Source organism: Polyodon spathula, chromosome 7 (assembly GCF_017654505.1).
Source record: "Polyodon spathula isolate WHYD16114869_AA chromosome 7, ASM1765450v1, whole genome shotgun sequence".
Lineage (NCBI taxonomy): Eukaryota > Metazoa > Chordata > Actinopteri > Acipenseriformes > Polyodontidae > Polyodon > Polyodon spathula.
Genome location: NC_054540.1, coordinates 29,638,482 through 29,655,618, shown reverse-complemented (window position 1 = coordinate 29,655,618; position 17,137 = coordinate 29,638,482).

Here is a 17,137-nt window from a genome sequence, read left to right as displayed (position 1 = left end):
TTTTATGCTGTCGCCAAACAGTGAATTTATGGATTAAATTTCCTCCAATTCTTCGAGCCCAAAGTATTGGGGCCATCGCACAAAAATACAAGACATGAAAAGTAATAAAAACTAACAACTATTATTAATCGTTATATGGGGGGGGCATTGCTATTGCGCAAGGAAAACATTGATTTATCAAAATATATTGCAGCTAAACATCACACAGGACTGTCAGCAGAACAGCTAAATTAACATAAGAAGAAATGAAATCACTAAACGTTTTTACCTAGAGTTGGCTTCTTCTGAAAGAAATGCATTAAGATTGGTTTCTTCGTTTAAGAACTGTCCACTAAATAATATACAGTTCTGGACTACCCACTGCTCCAGGGGCTGTACTAATGAGAATTAAAAATGGGATCGGATCCAAGTTCACTGAGGTGTTATACTAAGCAAATCTGGATCAAGCTCCACTGATCCGTAATTTTGATCCAATTCTGGAGCTACACGCAGCGTAACTAGGGTAACTGACCAATGAGAAGCAAACATGTCTGTACAGCGCAAAGTTTCAATACCCGGAACAAGGAACAACAGAACAAGGGGTAGGGTCATAAATGGGAGGTACGTGAGAGCAAGTTTGTTGGCAAACTATGACCTCATGTTACCAGAAACAAGATGGGTGACCCAGGGAGACTGCATTTCCCAGACAGCCCCATGAAAGAAAATGATGTCACAATGACGGGGCATTTGTAGGATACAAAAAGAGACAGCCCCATTCAGATAGTGAAGCAGTTGGAGACAGCATTGTGCTGCGAGAGAGAGAGAAAGAGAGAGAGAGAGAGAGAGAGAGAGAGAGAGAGAGGAGAGAGAGAGAGAGAGAGAGAGAGAGAGAGAGAGAGAGAGAGAGAGAGAAATACCTGTGTGAGACCGAGTTAATGATACCTGTCAGTTTTGACCTGGACTGTTCTTATTTCCTGATTTGTGGCCAGACCCTTGCTTGTTTAGTGACCTGCTTTAGGAACTGTGGAATAATAACCCAGGTGTTAACCTGATTTACACTGAACTTATTTTTACATTTCTCTCATGCTTTATATGTGCACACATTTAGACCAGCCTCTTTATTTACAGTGGCAATCTGTGATTTGAATTTAATATATATATATATATATATATAGATATATATATACACACACACACACATATATATATATATATATATATATATATATATATATATATATATACACACATACACACACACACACACACACACATATATATATATATATATATATATATATATATTGATATATGTATATATAATATATAGATTATAAGTAAACATGAAATACATTATTTTTTAAAAATATATATATTGTATATATATTGAATTTTTTTTTTCATTAATAAAATGTAAAATTTTTTTTACCGTTTTTTTTTTTTTTAATGTACCTAGCTGATTTCACTGCTTCAGCTGTCTCAATGTACGTTATGGCCCTGGAAATACTCTCAAAGCTTTGCACACCAATTTGTCTTTATCAAAAAAATTCAAAAAGGAAAAACAAAGTCAATAAAGTTGTGTGACTTAGGCGTCAATTTGATCAACTTTTACCCCACTAAGCTCAGAATTTTAAAGCTCTGGGGAACTGCCATGAATTGCATCAACCAACTATGCATGGTTACCCTCCAAAGTAATGTAGTTGATGCTATCCATGTAGGTTCGCTGGTGCTGAGAAATGCAGTAAAAAAATATTTGGAGTAAAAAGCTTTAATAATCTTGTCCATTGTTTAATTTTCTTCATATTGCAAATTTAATACTAAGAACATACTGTATATCTGTTGCTGTGAAAATCAAAATGGGCATTTCTAACTAGGTACCTGACTGAGCACTCAAATGAGTGTAAACAGAATACTGTGTTGCTGCAGCGTTAATGGGACAATGCTTCTGTGTTTATTATTTTCAAGTACTGTAATTAGATCTAAAGAAGACTTTTCTGTTAAAGTTTTTTTTTTTTTTTTTTTATCGAATGTAAAAATATGAGTTATATTACTCATCTCTTTAAATGCAGTAAACATGCACATCTTTTTACGAAATGCTTTGATAGTGATTCTATATACCAATCACTATATATATTTTTCCCCTTAAAGGTGTGCAGTGTGGAGTATGGTGTGTAGCTAAGTGGAAAAAAAAATCCTCATTTAAATGAAACTCTGTGGCACTGATGCAGCTTCTTGAAGGATCCCAGGGTGTCAGCTTCAACAACATTACTGGGGAGTTGATTCCAGACCCTCACAATTCTCTGTATAAAAAAGTGTCTCCTATTTTCTGTTCTGAATGCCCCTTTTTCTAAACTCCATTTGTGACCCCTGGTCCTTGTTCCTTTTTTTCAGGCTGAAAAAGTCCCTTGGGTCGACACTGTCAATACCTTTTAGAATTTTGAATGCTTGAATTAGGTTGCCACGTAGTCTTCTTTGTTCAAGACTGAACAGATTCAATTCTTTTAGCCTGTCTGCATATGACATGCCTTTTAAGCCCGGAATAATTCTGGTCGCTCTTCTTTGCACTCTTTCTAGAGCAGCAATATCTTTTTTATAGCGAGGTGACCAGAACTGAACACAATATTCAAGATGAGGTCTTACTAGTGCATTGTACAGTTTTAACATTACTTCCCTTGATTTAAATTCAACACTTTTCACAATGTATCCGAGCATCTTGTTAGCCTTTTTTATAGCTTCCCCACATTGTCTAGATGAAGACATTTCTGAGTCAACAAAAACTCCTAGGTCTTTTTCATAGATTCCTTCTCCAATTTCAATATCTCCCATATGATATTTATAATGTACATTTTTATTTCCTGTGTGCAGTACCTTACACTTTTCTCTATTAAATGTCATTTGCCATGTGTCTGCCCAGTTCTGAATCTTGTCTAGATCATTTTGAAGGGCCTTTGCTGCTGCAACAGTGTTTGCCACTCCTCCTACTTTTGTGTCGTTAATGTAGATTAATGTAGATTAGGAATAGCAGAGGACCTAATACTGATCCCTGTGGTACACCGCTGGTTACCACACTCCATTCTGAGGTTTTTCCTCTAATCAGTACTTTCTGTTTTCTACATGTTAACCACTCCCTAATCCATGTACATGTGTTTCCTTGAATCCCAACTGCGTTCAGTTTGAGAATTAATCTTTTGTGCGGGACTTTGTCAAAAGCTTTCTGGAAATATATATATATATATATATATAGTACTGTGCAAAAGTTTTAGGCAGGTGTGAAAAAAATCCTGTAAGGTAAGAATGTTTTCAAAAATATACATGTTAATAGATTATATTTATCAATTAACTAAATGCAAAGTGAGTGAACAGAAGAAAAATCTACATCAAATCCATATTTGGTGTGACCACCCTTTACCTTCAAAATAGCATCAATTCTTCTAGGTACACTTGCACAAAGTCAGGGATTTTGTAGGCATATAGTCAGGTGTATGATTAAACAATTATACCAAACAGGTGCTAATGATCAACAATTCAATAAGTAGGTTGAAACACAATCATTAACTGAAACAGAAACAGCTGTGTAGGAGGAATAAAACTGGATGAGGAACAGCCAAACTCAGCTAAAAAGGTGAGGTTGCTGAAGACAGTTTACTGTCAAAAGTCATACACCATGGCAAGACTGAGCACAGCAACAAGACACAACATAGTTATACTGCATCAGCAAGGTTTCTCCCAGGCAGAAATTTCAAGGCAGACAGGGGTTTCCAGATGTGCTGTCTAAGCTCTTTTGAAGAAGCACAAAGAACCATAGACGCAGTGGTCGGCCAAGGAAACTTACTGCAGCAGATGAAAGACACATCATGCTTACTTTCCTTCACAATCGGAAGATGTCCAGCAGTGCCATCAGCTCAGAATTGGCAGAAAACAGTGGGACCCTGGTACACCCATCTACTGTCTGGAGAAGTCTGGTCAGAAGTGGCCTTCGTGGAAGACTTGCAGCAAAAAGCCATACCTCCGATGTGGAAACAAGGCCAAGCAACTCAACTATGCATGAAAACACAGGAACTGGGGTGGAGAAAAATGGCAGCAGGTGCTCTGGACTGATGAGTCAAAATATTTGGCTATAGTAGAAGGCAGTTTGTTCGCGAAGGGCTGGAGAGCGGTACACAAATGAGTGCTGCAGGCAACAGTGAAGCATGGTGGAGGTACCTTGCACGTTTGGGGCTGCATTTCTGCAAATGGAGTTGGGGATTTGGTCAGAATTAATGGTCTCCTCAATGCTGAGAAGTACAGGCAGATACTTATCCATCATGCAATACCGTCAGGGAGGCATCTGATTGGCCCCAAATTTATTCTGCAGCATGACAACAACCCCAAACATACAGCGAAAGTCATTAAGAACTATCTTCAGTGTAAAGAAGAACAAGGAGCCCTGGAAGTGATGGTATGGCCCCCACAGAGCCATGATCTCAACATCATCAAGTCTGTCTGGGATTACATGAAGAAAGAAAAGCAACTGAGGCTGCCTAAATCCACAGAAGAACTGTGGTTAGTTCTCCAAGATGTTTGGGCCTACCTACCTGCCAAGTTCCTTCAAAAACTGTGTGCAAGTGTACCTAGAACAACTGATGCTGTTTTGAAGGCAAAGGGTGGTCACACCAAATATTGATTTGATGTAGATTTTTCTTCTGTTCACTCACTTTGCATTTTGTTAATTGATAAATATAAACTATTAACATGTGTATTTTTGAAAACATTCTTACTTTACAGCATTTTTTCACACCTGCCTAAAACTTTTACACAGTACTGTATATATATATATATATATATATATATATATATATATATATATATATATATATATATACACACACACACACACACACACACACACATACATAGACGTGTTCAAATTTGTTGGTACCCTTACAGCTCATTGAAATAATGCTTCATTCCTCCTGAAAAGTGATGAAATTAAAAGCTATTTTATCATGTATACTTACATGCCTTTGGTTAATTAAGCTTTCAAAGAAAAGAACACCTTACCTACAGTGAAACATGGAGGAGGCTTGGTTATGTTTTGGGGCTGCTTTGCTGCGCCTGACACAGGGTGCCTTGAATCCGTGCAGGGCACAATGAAATCTCAAGACTATCAAGGCATTCTGGAGCAAAACGTACTGCCCAGTGTCAGAAAGCTCTGTCTCAGTCGCAGGTCATGGGTCCTCCAACAGGATAATGACCCAAAACACACAGCTAAAAGCACCCAAGAATGGATACTAACAAAACATTGGACTATTCTGAAGTGGCCTTCTATGAGTCCTGATCTGAATCCTATCGAACATCTATGGAAAGAGCTGAAACGTGCAGTCTGGAGAAGGCACCCATCAAACCTAAGACAGTTGGAACAGTTTGCTCAGGAAGAGTGGGCCAAACTACCTGTTAACAGGTGCAGAAGTCTCATTGAGAGCTACAGAAAACGTTTGATTGCAGTGATTGCCTCTAAAGGTTGTGCAACAAAATATTAGATTAGCGGTCCCATCATTTTTGTCCATGCCATTTTCATTTGTTTTATTATTTACAATATTATGTTGAATAAAAAACCAAAAGCAAAGTCTGATTTCTATTAAATATGGAATAAACAATGGTGGATGCCAATTACTTTTGTCAGTTTCAAGTTATTTCAGAGAAAATTGTGTATTCTTCGTTTTTTGTGGAGGGGTACCAACAAATTTGAGCATGTGTGTGTGTGTGTGTGTGTATATATATATATATATATATATATATATATATACTGTATTTTTGATTAGTTAACTAGTCAAACTAGTTCAATATCTTGATATTGAAACTGAAAAGTATATTTTTATAACGTAGCTTCATATTTCTTTCAATATATTTGAAAAATCTATTAAATATAATTTTATAAGAAATATGACATTTGTGAGGGACTAAAACCCTAATTTTATATTTAAATATTACTCACCTAATGGATGAGTCATCCTGCATTTTAAGAAATTAATATTAACTAATATGTTTGTACATTACCAACGTAGTGGTGGTTGGCCTAGGATACTGAGGTATTAATGTTAAATATTATTTATTCATAAATATGCACTACAGGTTAGAATAGTCAATGTGTTATGGAATGGAGAAGCTTGTATTTGACATTCAGTATATGGCAGCAGTTATAAGAAGCATTTGTCAAATATCAGAAATGAATAGCCTGTAAATAGAAGTTTGGGGAAATGGAAAAAAAAGGTTAGATAAGTATCTCTGGTCATGGTTATGAAAAAAAGATTCAGGTCTGAATATAATTGATTTACAATTGTGTTGTTGTTCCCATTTTTTCTCATTTTTATATCAGATATAATCCCAGACACTTTTTGACAATTATATTCACTACATTTCAATGCTCCCAAAGCTTTTTTCTTCTCATAATGTAGCTTACGTTACCAGGGCAATAGAAACACAATTCTTGAGGTTGAAGATTTACTTGATATTTTAGACTCCATTCACACTTACGATATAAGGTGTGATTGCAGGCCTTTGTACATGAATGTAAAGCAAACTCAGGGTCGGATTTTTGTATCACATGACCAGTTTGGTAGCTCAGTAGACACTCCCATGCACGTGAAAGGTAAATAGAACCACCCCCATCCACTTGTGCATGAAAATATAAAAAGTACTTTCACAATTAAGCTTAATTTGTGACTTTTCTTCCTGCTATTTAGTAAGCAAGCAATAAATAGAAAAACAGCAGGATTGTGGATTTTAATAATGATCAATAATGCTGGTGATTTGGCATATTCAGCTGCCATTGTTTATTTTGCCCACAGCGATATACATAGCAACAGAAGTGTGTGTCTTTACATTAAAATGTCGATCATTTCTTTTAGCTGCTTGCTTATACACACACATAAAATACTGTTCTCATCCACAAATATTACGATCGTTGATATACCATAACATTAAGTCAAAATAGTCAAAATATATATATATATATATATATATATATATATATATATATATATATATATATATATATATATATATATATACCACGAAAATGCTACTGTGCTGCATTAAACAAAATATCTTATAACGATATTTAGTTCCCTTAAATCAAGGGACATCGTATTTCGGTGACTCACTTCTGAGTGAGGTATCTACATCCATATATATCGATATATATATGTATTACAATGTCACATTATTTCTGTAAATGTCTTTTATCTGACAAACAGTACATAATAATAATTATACTAATAATTGGTCATTTATCAAGCCAAATTGGAGCAGTAACAAGCATTCAACCACCTTTGGCTTTTATGTTTGGGGTATTACTTAATTGTATATATCCTACCAACAAGCAATTCGACACATTTTAGGCCTGCTTTTCAGTCACATATGTGAACGCTCCTTAAACCGTTAATGTGAACGGGGTTACAGACCTAAATCTGCAGCAGACCTGGGCTGGTCCAATAGTGTGAACAGGGTCTTACAAGATATTTTTTGTAATGTAACTAGTAAAAACTCCCAAAGCTTTTGGTGTAAAACAGACATGGTTGAGTAATGAGTAATTATCATATAACTAACTAATTGGTTGATTAAAAAGATATTTAAAAGTCTAATTTCATCCAAACGTACCAGCTGAAGAGGTTTTCTCCACAGGGATATCACTCATGAAATCTGACATTATCTAAAACGTCTACATCTAAAACATACCATTTCAAACGTTCCAGGTTTTAACAAACCAAAAAACAAATTCACGCATAATGTGTAATTGGATTATAGGACAGCAAACGTATATGCAAGAGGGAATATTGACATAACCCATACAGAGATGCTTGCAGTCCTATAGCTCTATTATACAATACTTTATTGTTAATATACAGTACAATATCCATGACCAACCTTTATTTATTCAATTGTGACTTTAATTGAAACGATTGAAAAGGCTGATGAAAAGAAAACCTTTGCGGTTCAGAGTTTGATTTTTTAAATTTTGTTTTAAAGCAGGTGATGTCAACTGTACCGATATTGAGAATAAAGCACCAGAAAAACTGAAGCCTGAACTGTGGAATGCATTTTTTAACATTTACTCTAATGGAAATCATCATTAACATATGTTTTAGCATTCAAAACACTTAAAAGAAGTAAAACCCATTATCCATACATGCTTGCCATTATTGTGGCAAATTAATTCTGTACTCAGCAGAACACACACATTTCACTGAGCCCCCTGCAGCTACACAACTGTGCCTCTATGTACAGGACTATAAAGGCTGTTATACGTCACACACAGCTTTGATTTTTAAACCGTTCCCTCAATGTGTCCACCTTCTCCTTTTGATATTTTTTTTCTTCCATTTGTTGCCTTGGTTCTTCAAAATGTATTAAAAACACAATGAACCTCTCCTGCCAGCATATAAACTTAAGACTAGAACTACCTGGCGTACATACATACCTAGAACCACAGTGGACTTTTTTTACATTATATTAAAATGCGAATAAAACCCACTGCAGCATCGCACGCTACAAAACTGTTCTGTGTTAAATGTAGTCAAAACAGCATGTTTATTTTAACATACCAAACATACAGAGGCTCTCAAAAGCATTCACCCCCCTTGGACTTTTCCAAATTTTATTGTGTTACAACATGGAATCAAAATTTTGCCACTGATCGACACAAAAAAAGTCCATAATGTTAAAAGTGAAAAATAAAATCTACAAATTGTTCTAAACGAATTACAAATATAAAACAGAAAACAATTGATTGCATAATTATTCATTCCCTTTGCGATGACACACCTAAATAAGCTCTGGTGCAACCAATTGTCTTTAGAGTTGAATGGAGTCCACCTTTGAGCAATGAATGTGTTTCACATGATTTCAGGTTAAATACATCTGTCTCTGGGAGGTCCCACAGTTGGTTAGCACATTTCATGAAGATGAAAGAACATTCAAAGCAAATCCAGAATAAGGTTCTTCAAAAGCACCAATCAGGGGTAGGATATAAGTACATTTCCAAGGCATTGAATATCCCTCGGAGCACAGTAAAGTCCATTATTAAGAAGTGGAGAGAATATGGCACAACTGTGAATCTGTCTAGAACAAGCTGTCCTCAAAAACTGAGTATCCAGACGAGAAGAGCACTATCAGGGAGGCCACCAAGAAGTCTATGGCAGCTCTAAAGGAGTTACAGTCTTCCACGACTGAGCTGGGAAACACTGTACATACGGCAACAACAGCCCGGGTGCTTCACAAAACTGGCCTTTATGGGAGAGTGGCAAAAAGAAAGCCATTGTTGAAAAACTCACATCAAATCTTGGCTAGAGTTTTTTAGAAGGCATGTGGGAGACTCTGAGACCAAGTGGAAGAAGATTCTATGGTCTGATGAGACCAAAATAGAGCTTTTTGGCCTCAACGCTAATGGATGCAACAAAGTACAGAGAAATCCTGGAGGAAAACCTGCTGAAGTCTACAAGAGACCTGGGACTTGGGAGAAGATTCATCTTCCAGCAGGACAATGACCCTAAACATACAGCCAAAGCCACAATGGAGTGGCTTAAAAACAATAAGGTCAAGGTCCTGGAGTGGCCCAGTCAAAGCCCCAACCTCAATCTAATTGAGCATATGTAGAAAGAGTTGAAAATTGCTGCTCACCAAAGGTCCCCATCCAACTTGACGGAGCTTGAGCAATTTTGCAAAGACGAATGGACAATTGCAGTGTCCAGATGTGCAAAGCTGGCAGAGACTTATCCAAATAAACCCATGGCTGTAATTGCTGCCACTAACAAATATTGACTCAAGGGGTGAATACTTATGCAATCAATTATTTTCTGTTTTATATTTGTAGTTAATTTAGAACAATTTGTAGATTTTATTTTTCACTTTGACATTATGGACTTTTTTGTGTTGATCAGTGGCAAAAACTCCTAATTAAATCCATTTTGATTCCATGTTGTAACACAATAGAATGTGGAAAAGTCCAAGGGGGGTGAATGCTTTTGAGAGCCACTGTAGTGCTTACCTTTAATTCCAATTTCCTCACCTGTAATTCCCAGTAATTTCTTTGTAAATCAGACATGACACAGTGTCTGTGACACAGTTTTTGCAGCCTGCTTGTTACCCATGAAAGAAACCTGTTACAACACAAGCACTTACACAAGACTTGGGGGTAGTGTTGGAAGGGGGCTTATGATTGCAAATGCTGGGCTATAAAATAGATTGGTTTTCGCAGCTCAGAGACGACTATTGACATGCAGCGGGAGCTTAGAACACTCTGTGAAGCAATAGAGGATAGTGCCCAAGATTTGTTTGTTTGACTGTTTTATACAATTTTTTTTCTTTTTACCGTTTATTCTGTGCCTGAGTTCGACTCTGTCAGCTATTCAACAGTAGTTTCCGTCTCCAGCCTTGCAATATTTGGTTTGATACACTATTACTCAGTAACTTTTTTTTTCCCCAATATAATCACGCTTAAGACGTGCTGTGCAGTCCTGAGTTGTATTTGTCTATTCATTTTAACTCGAAAATAAGTAATTTTACAGCTGTTGATAAATCACATTGAAAATGTCTCCTGTAGCTATTCAAAATAAACGCAAAGCCAAACTCACCATTTTTACTGTGACAGTCAAAATGACAGCTGCGGCAGTTTTAGGTAAAATGATTTATATCTCCATAACTTTCTGCAACCCTGGGTCTACTGATGGTTTGAGAGGTTATATATATATATATATATATATATATATATATATATATATATATATATATATATATATATATTTAGGAAAAGTCAAAAAAGCACAAGTGCCTAGCTGCCAAATCAGTGGAGAAAAATGCATTTAAAAAATGCGATGCACCAAAAAGACTGCCCCGGTAGTTCTAGTGTTAAACCAGTGCTGAGGGCATTTTTCAAACACACCTCACACCTAGACCTAACTACACTGTTATTGCTGATGCAAATCAAATAATGCTGTAAATCATTTGCGGTTTGTATCTCTTTTTGTATCAACTAAATTCAGTTAAGGAGATTCATCTACCATGATAAAGGACCTAGGTCTCTAATATTAGCAGTAAAATGGTTGAAAAAGCAGATACATTGACCTCCCTTCACACTTACTGAGCCGGCCTTGGGCCGTCTCTGGGCCGCCTCAAATTTCCGTTCACAGTTGAGGTTTTAGGGGGCCTAAGTGCGTTCACATATGTGGCTGAAAAGGAAGCCTAAATTGCGGGGAAGTGCTTGTTCAGAATGTAAACAGTGACGTCAATATAAGGGATTGAGCTGGGAAATTTGCAAATGTAATATGGCAATCTTATTTTTTGCAACAGTGTTGGTACTATACTTATTGCATAAGATACGATAAAGGCGTGTGTTGACAGTGCAGTCGGTTACTGTGGAAAGAAGCGATCGTGTTGGATCATGTGTAACGGCAGCAAACAAGGACGTGTACATTACATTAGTCACAATACTGATTATTATATTAATGGTGACTGAATATGCAACGTCGTATGTATTATCAATATAGAGATTTACAATCTTAGCTATAATCTGAAATGTGTATATATATGTGTGTGTGTGTATATATATATATATATATATATATATATATATATATATATATATATATATATATATATATATAAGTTTTGTGTCGTTTTAATGATAGCATCAAAAGTGTCGGTGTATTCAGTGCATTCCCCTTGCTATTTTCCAGGCTGGAGATCGCTGTAGGTTCCATTTCCATTTTCGAGAGTACTCGGAAAAACTTGCAGGTTTTTCTCTGAACTCCACTCAAAAGGACGTATCTCATAGCCCTTTGCACCACAGAGATAACACGGAGATAAAGGAGACAGCTGCTTATGCATCCAGTCCTCAAAGAATATAACAGACATTTGCAGAGCTTTTTGAGATGTTATAGTAATAAAATAATTACTTGGATCGCATTATTGAGGAGTTTGGTGATAAAACGAGTGATCAGGAGAGGATTTATCAGTATGCACGTCTACAAAGAGGTATGCGAAAAATACAGCGAACAAGGGGTGGGGTTTGGCTGGAGATACCGCTAATGGTTAATTTCTGCGTTGTCCCTGTTGCTACCTCTTAAAACTGACATTGTTTAATCTAGTACGCTCGACATAGTAGGGGAGTGGTTTGAGCTATGTCACCGCACTAACGCGTTAAGGCCGGCGATAGCTTGCTGTTAACGGTAGAACAATGTCTTAATTAACTCATATTAAATATTTGACAATGGCAGTAAAAGCTTTTTTTTTTCCCCCGCATGAGTGCATTCAATGAGCATTATACTTTAAATATTATGTATTGGACACCCAATGAAAAGAGATACCATACTGTGTGTGTGTGTGTGTGTGTGTGTGTGTGTGTATATATATATATACATATATGTATATGTAGGCAAAGGCAGGCAATTCCATCACCCCCTCTATTCTTTCATTCCTGTTCTGAGTTACAGAAAGACCTTTGAAACAAAGAATTTACATGAGAAACCCTACTGACATTTGTGTAGTACCATCAGCAACAGCCGGATAGGAATATAAAACCTACGTCACATTTCGGAACAATATTACTTGCAACATCTGAACAAAAATGAACATGCGAAACCACATGGACATTTGCGTAATTTGTTTTAAAAAACCGTCTTATGTCATTAAAGGGTAGATGTACTAATATGGGCCAGTCACAGCACAAACATACTGCAATTTACATTTTCGTTGCGACAATTCGCAAAGAATACATTTTGTCGTATGTACTAAGAGAAAAAATGTCAATGAAAACAGCTGCAATATACTAATTTAAATATTTTTTGCATCTTCTCAGCGAGATCTCTAGCATACATTGTGGGTTTTGCACGACTTTGTTCAAATAAATGCCGGGAGTTGAGTTGTAGTTTGCTGCAGGGTGCCCAAAGGATAACATCTATGCATGCAAGGTTGCAGCTGTATTTTTGTTGATCCTGTCGATCAGATCTTTTAGGTTTCCCATTTTTCTCTGGGTTGTAGGCACACCCACACACGCTGCCACAGGATGGGAACTGGTTGCACTCTGCGTGGTTTGTTTGCCCTTTTAAATGCAGACCCAGACACAGATTAGAAGTTTTAAAGCGCTGACCCTCTATATTTTTTATAATACAAAAATAAAAATAAACATAACAAACACCTAGCTCTCATGAGCACTAACTACAAAACACAGGAAACTAACCTATAAAAAAGGACAGCTAAGCTGTTTACCTGTTTAACAAAACCAAACAAACAAAAACACACAGTTTCTTCACAATTAAAAGATTTTACACTACCTTTCTCTTAACCACACGCACACGCAGGCTTATTAACAAAGCAGCCTTGAACAGACTGCTTCCTTTCTTTAGATACCGGCACCTGGCTCTAATTTACAATAGTAACCAGATGCAGGTGATAATTAACTAATAAAACAATTAACAAACAATTAAACCAATAGGTTTCTGTTAGGGAGGATTTTAACCCCCTCCCTGTCTTATCACATATAGTGAGACAGAGAGCAAAGAGTTTAGTCCTGGGGACTTACAGGACATCACTTCCCAGAAGGCCACGGGGCTGACAAGCCTCCAATTGTTTGTTAATCACGGTCAGCTGGAAAATTGAAAATTGTAGCCAGCTGCAGGCTATTTAAGTTCAGCAGTGCCTGTATTCTGGGCTGCTGTGTCAAAAGTCAGACTGTGTGAGTGTACAGCCATAAAAAGGTAGTGTGGAAAACCTTTTGTTTAAATGTGTTTGTTATATTTGTGTAACACGCAATTTTTTCTTAGTATGTAAAGCAGGCAAAGTTCAGTAGATTGTAACAGACATCATTAATAAACTACCTAGCAAGAGAGATATCCTTTCAAAAACTTTCAAAATCTCTTAAAATTTTAAACAAACACTTCCCCATCCAGAGACGAGGTGGGGAATAAGACTATTAAAATACCAAGCCAGCCAAGTCTTTCAGACTGCCCAATAATTTAGGCATGTGTCATGGCCATGACACATGCCTGGATTTCAAATGGACATAGTGGTACAAAAACAAGACTGCTGTTATTCATAGGAAGTTTTACTTGTGTAGTTTGCAGTAGTCCAGTTACGCACAATTTTTGATTTGTACTAAAAACTACTGTTTCTCCACTCTGTGTCCTGCTGCGATAGCCAAAGATACTAAAGACGTTATCTTTTAAGCCTTGAACTGGTACTTGTAATCTACTTAAGTCTTAGCATTTAAGGGGAAAAAAAAGGCTTTTCTACAAACAAATAAATGACTGAAACTTGTTGCTACTATCTGCAGTGTAGATGAATATTACTGCTACTGCCCCCTTCAGCTCAATCAAAATTTTGCTGTTGTATTCTCCCAACCTTGACCATACCCTCCACTGGCTATCTATCTTTGCTCACATTCAATTCAACAATCATGTTCTTGCCTTCAGCTCTCTTCACCCCACTTCCCCCCTCCTACCTCCAATCTCTTGTATCTCCCTACACCCCTTCTCTGACTGGTCATGCCTTCCCTCCACTCTCCATCCTCCTGTGCTCGTTCTTTCTCTTCTCTGCCCGTCTGTGGTGGAACCAGCTACCAGTGAACTTCAGAACTACTCTCACTCCCTTCCACCAGCTCCTCAAGACCCCCTTGATTAGACTGCACTTGTAGATCTCTTGATCTACCCCACATATTATGTACTGGACTTGCCTGACCTAAGCACCATGTTACTGGATCCTCAGCTAATGCACTATCCTTGCATTATTATGTAATTGTAGATACAATGTGTTGTATTCTAGTTCATGTTGTATTTTAGAATTATTATTTCCACTTACTATAAACTTTACTGGATTAAATATTAATCTTGCATTGTAACAATGTACAACCCTGTAACACCTGTAAATCACCTTGCATAAAGATGTCTGCCAAATAAATAAGGATCTTCATTACTGTATTTGGTGGATGCAGCACAATGACAACAGAGTGACTTTGAACAGGTTAGTACCTGTATGTTTATTATTTTCGGCATCTCGGTACCTGTATGTTTATTATTTACAGAATGATCAACAGGTGCCTCAACGTAGCCCGTTCCCCGTCAATTCTGTCTAATTTCAGTCAGAAGCATTCTGGGAGATGTAGTTTTTCACAACATTTTTGGGTACAAGCTTCTCATTCTTTGTGGCCCAACATATCTTCCCTCTTTACTTTATCACGTACCTTCTCTCTCTCTCTCTCTCTCTCTCTCTCTCTCTCTCTCTCTCTCTCTCTCTCTCTCTCTATATATATATATATATATATATATATATATATATATATATATATATATACACACACACACACACATATATATATATATATATATATATATATATATATATATATATATATATATATATATATATATATATATATATTATATCTAGTAACCTAGCTGCAACTCTCAGGTTCATTGCCCCTTTAAAAACCACTGACCTGACACAGGAACTTGCAGTGTAGCACTGTTGTGCACTTTTATTTATAAAAACAAAACTAAGTAAAGAAAACAAAAACAAACACCTAACTCTACTTGAGCAATAACTAAAACACACTGCAACCTAAGCTATAAAACAGGACAGTTGAGCTGTTTACATGATAAACAAAAACACACAGTTTTTCAGTTATCAAAAGGTTTTACACTACCTTTCTTTTAACTATGGCTGTACACACACACACAGGCTTATTAGCACAGCAGCTCTGAGCAGACTGACTGCTTACTTTAAATACCCTGCACCTAACTCTAATTTACAATGGTGGCCAGGTGCAGGTGATAATTAAACAATAAAATAATTAACAATTTAGTTTGGCAGGGAGATTTTAATCTTCTACCTGCAACAAACACACATTTCCCATGGCACTCCAGTATAAATAAGAAAATGTAAGTCTAGCACTGTGAGTGGCATCAGGTAATAAACCTGATAACTTACTGATTAGTTTCTAAATTACTGCGGACTTTCTAAAATGTATCCCCACCTAAATTCCAAGGGCACTGAGCCAGAAATGTTCCTTTCCAGTTGGCATGTACATACACATCTGAAAATACTCTTTACAAAATGACATCCGTCTTCCAGCCATTGAGGTTGTTTATCTGATTTTAAGGAGGAGCCAACAATCAACTAAGTGCAGCTATTTAGAGCCAGGTGTTCTCATTAAAAAATTAAAAAATAAAAAAAACTATAATTTATGACAGTAAGTTTAATAACTTTTCTGTCAAGTACACTACTGTGTTAAATAACCACCTTTATTATAATACAAAATCTTACAGATTTCCACAAACATTGAACCCAAACAATGGTTGAGGAAAAAATAAAAAGTACTGTATTCGCTCGAGTAAGAGTTGACCTTGTTTAAAAGTCGAGCCCCATTTTTTCATTTGTTATTGAAACAGACGGTAAGTTTAGTGTAACAGAAAACATAAAGTAGCTCCTGTAATCGAAACTGTTGTTAGAGTGGACTTCAGGCGTTAGCTTTCCTAAATATTTAGATAGCCTGATGACGTTTGAGCGGCAGATTTGCAAAAATAACCATTTTCTAAGCACTTTTACCTAGAACCGCAGTACGTTTGTTTTTGTATAACCTCCAATAGTAATATTTTAGTATACAAGCCCTGCCCCCAGTTCCTTCTTATCTTAGCCCACTGGAAGTATGTATTTCAATGGAATGTGGGAGGTGGCGCAGATAGAAACAGCAGGTCTGGAGGGGTGGACCAGGGTCTGCTGGCCAGATATCTCGGTATGGCCCTTGAACTGCAGCAGGACTTTAATAGGTAGCTAGAGGGAGCAGAAAAGGGCAAATACATAGGTAGCAGAGATTGAAGTTTAAGGTCTATATGAATTGCAGCAGGACACCTTGATAGGTAGCTAGAAGCAGAATGGGCAATTAATGCAATTAGTTTGATATTTTATGTGCTTTCAAATGTACGGAATATATGACCTGAGATTGAAGTTTAAGGTCTTCAGTGCAGGTGTCAGATGTTGGATCAAGGAACTGGTTTCAGTAGTGATTTCTCCATGCCAGAGAATCAACAGTAGCAGAGATGAACATTGTTTCTATAAAGATATCCTTGGTGAAGCATCTACAGCGCAGAGTGTTGACAGACTCCAGGACTCCTTTGTGACTGGTGGTTTG